Here is a 3,550-nt window from a genome sequence, read left to right on the forward strand (position 1 = left end):
TAATAAGGTTGTGATATAAGATATGTTTGTTGATATATGCTAATGATTAATTTAGTATGAAATTAGAGAAAAAAATATGATATTGGGCATTTATGTGAATAGTTGTAAATTGCTGAAAGGATATTTGGGTTTTGTTGTAAATTAATGGCCTACTGGAATATTTTATGCTTAATTTTGCCCTTCAGGAATATGCCTCCATTGACTATCTTTAAAACTTGTGGGTCCATGGACAATATTCATACGGTTTTATTGTTTCCATCTTGCTTTGCTGGTGCATTTTGAAATTTATCTATTTAAAACTACCATTCAATTCTCTCTTGCTTGATTTGCTTCTTGTATTTCATTTGTAACCGTCGTTGATGGTAAAATTTGATATAATCGAACGGAACTAGTATTTGACAATGTTTCCTGAAAGTGTTAAGTACTTTCGTCTTTCTTCGTGAAAATTCACGTGGCTGTTGTACTTGTTCGTCAACTTGGAGTGTCTGACACAAAGTAATTATGATGTTTGCACCATGTTTATTAATTAGTGTTTTCTTGTGAGGTTAAAAAAAATAATAATAATAGTTTTTGCAAAAGAAGAATGGAAAGTCGAACATGGATAAACTATGGACTATATTGAATAGTTACTTGTTATGTTGATTTCAATGATGTGCATTAGACTATGGAGTCTTTCTGTAGGAACGAGATATGGAGATTACCTTAAGAGATCAGAGTCAAAAGCGAAATTGTCTCGCATCGATGCTGCGCCGCTGGTCTCCTCTATCCAATGTGACCTATCTCCACCTTCCTTCTCTTCCAGACTCCATGGAAGTGAGATTTATAGCACAAAATTCAACACCCCCAATCTCAAAGCTTGTGAAATTAAGCAAATAATAATTGAAGGAAGGAAAATGGTGCTTGACCGAAGGAAACAACAAATGAAGGCTTTGGACGTTATGAGGTAGGATATCCAGCATTAATACTCATTTCTCTTACTTAAATTAGTGGTTATGCTTATATAAACAAATTTTATAATAATATGTCCGTTGATGCAATTACGCGTAAACAATATGATTGTGTACGAATATTGTGTGTTAACTATGAAATTGAGTATTCGGCTATGACTCGGCTAATTTATAGTATGTTATGTAAAGTAGATTATGATTGATATGTAGAGGTGATTAATGTATTTTATGAAAACACTCTGGGGTACGATTTTTATGAATGTGAGTATAAGGTAATTATTGAGAAACATGAATTTTGAATTGATATGGATCTATGTTGATTGTGGTGATGTGGTGGATGAGCAATGAACATGCTCATATAGGTGTTGTGATGCCACTGGAGGAAATGCCATGTGAAACGGTGTGATGGGAGGAAATGCTATATCTATATGGTGTGATGGGAGGAAATGATATATGATATTTGGTGTGATTGGAGGAACGTCATACAATATATGGTGTGATTGGAGGAAATACTATATGATATATGGTGTGAGTGGAGAATTCGATTAGGCCTTACAATGGGTATTATGCTTAGTCCCAATACTTGTGTTTGTCGCTAAGCACACTTAAGCAAATATGTAATAATGTTTGTGGAATGGTATTAGAAAATATAATTGATGCATAAATTAATATATGTGATTATGTATTATGATATGTGATTGTGTGAAATCTATGTATAACTCTGATATATCTTGATATCTTGTATGTGAGAACAAGTTTGATCATCTTTGATTCTGTTAAGTTTTGATACTGAGTGTTGAGTGTTGGCAGTTTGCTGACGTAAATTGACATTGCATATGAAATTCTTATTAGTGAACACTAAGTTGAATTCTGCTATAAGTTTTGAAAGTCCGAAGGAATGGATGATAATTTCGTTATCGACTGGGTATGTAAAAATAATTATGTATCGAGTAAGTAAACTACAAAAAGGTAAAGAAAAATTGAAATCTATATATTATATATGTGGCTAGCCGTATGTTTAATTATTTCGAAAATCTTGTTATAATGCATGAATGCTCTACTAGGCTTATGAATCTCACACTCTCCTAGATTTGTTTTTGCAGATCGAGTTTTAAACTTACCTGGTCATATGTGCAAGTGCTGAAGGGTCAAGGGTCAAGTCCCTAGTGTTCTAACTAAGTCTTCTAAAGGGTTAATTTGTGGCATGTCAGGATTTTTTTTTTTTGTTATCAAGTGAATACTCTAATATTTCTTTTAACTATCGTTTTTGCTTTACGTTAGCGGCTCTGGTTAAAAATGCTTTTATCATATCTTTTAAAAAAATAAAGCAAATGTTTTGAAGTGACATTCCTTGTTCTATTAATTCTTTAATTGAATAAGGGGTAGACTAATTGAGAAATGAGATGCAATATCAGCCACTCATTTTTATTAAATGAGTGGTCCAGAATTTGCCACATAAAAAATATTTTTAGATTAATTAATTATGGAAGGGCAGAATGGTAATTTCATATTTAAATTATGTTCTTCCGTTGTTCTCTCCTTCCCAAATCCCTGCAGCTGATTTCCATCCCATCCCATCTACTTCTCCGCCGCCCCATAAATCTCCGCTACAATCTCCGCCGGTGACAAGCTCCTCGACGCCACCCTATCCTACCTCGACGCCTCCGATGAGCTCCAGACCGTCTCAATCGCCGACCTCAGCAGCAGTAGCAGCAGCCGGAGCGAGAGCGGGAGAAGCACCTCCTCCGGCAGCGGCGGCGGTAGCAGTTCGTGGCCGTGGAAGTTGAAGAGCTCCGCCGCATTGCGGTAGAAGAAGAGGTTCAATCTGCACCTCTAGTTTATAGATGCCGTCCTTTTCAAATTCGTCTCCGCCTTCGAAGCCGTGTGTTTAGTCTCCGCGCTCTGCTTCTTCTTCCTCTGCTGCGGATGCCATATCAATGGAGCTCTCTGTCTCCGATCTCGCGGTAATTTTGCGATTAATCAGTTTTCAATTCATCAGCATTTTTTATTTACATCTTCCTCGCGATGAATTGCAGGATAATGATGGAGGTTTGATCTTCAATTCCGCAAGGATCGAGAGTAAGGAGATGTTGATCCTCGGAGCTCTGAAATGGCGGATGCGCTCCGTTAATCCTTTCTCGTTCCTCATTTATTTCGTCTCGCTCTTCGTTTCCGGCGACGACAAGCGATCGATTCAGGCTTTGAAGAATAGAGGAGCTCATATTATCTTCAAATCTCAGCACGGTTCGCATCAATCGATCAATTAGTTTACACATCTTTTATTTTATTTTTTAATTATTTGATTAACAGAGAAATCAAATGAGTGCAGATTCAAGAGGTGGTTGGGAAATCGTTCAATCGCACGCCGCAAACCCTAGAAATCTCCGCCGCCGGAGCAGGAGATCATCTCGATTGTTGAATCGAGCGGCGGTGGAGGGGAATTCGCCTTCTCCGGCGTGAATCGCGAGCGTAAGCGAGGTCAGATCTGTGATCATCATGGAGTTGCTGATTCTCTGCTATATGAAAATAAGTTCAGAATTTTGTAGCGGATTGCTGTAACCGACTTCGTCCGTTTCTGATTTTTCAGATTTTTTTTTATGGTG

At 37.3% G+C, this 3,550-nt stretch overlaps 1 long non-coding RNA gene across 1 annotated transcript; it reads left to right on the plus strand.

Annotated features, from left to right (window-relative positions):
* The first annotated feature begins 740 nt into the window (after positions 1-740).
* LOC125199831 lies at positions 741-2,222 on the plus strand. Its single transcript, XR_007172632.1, has 2 exons — positions 741-943; positions 2,051-2,222. It is a non-coding gene; the product is annotated as an uncharacterized LOC125199831 (long non-coding RNA).
* The last annotated feature ends 1,328 nt before the right edge of the window (positions 2,223-3,550 follow it).

Source organism: Salvia hispanica, unplaced genomic scaffold (assembly GCF_023119035.1).
Source record: "Salvia hispanica cultivar TCC Black 2014 unplaced genomic scaffold, UniMelb_Shisp_WGS_1.0 HiC_scaffold_70, whole genome shotgun sequence".
Classification (NCBI taxonomy): domain Eukaryota; kingdom Viridiplantae; phylum Streptophyta; class Magnoliopsida; order Lamiales; family Lamiaceae; genus Salvia; species Salvia hispanica.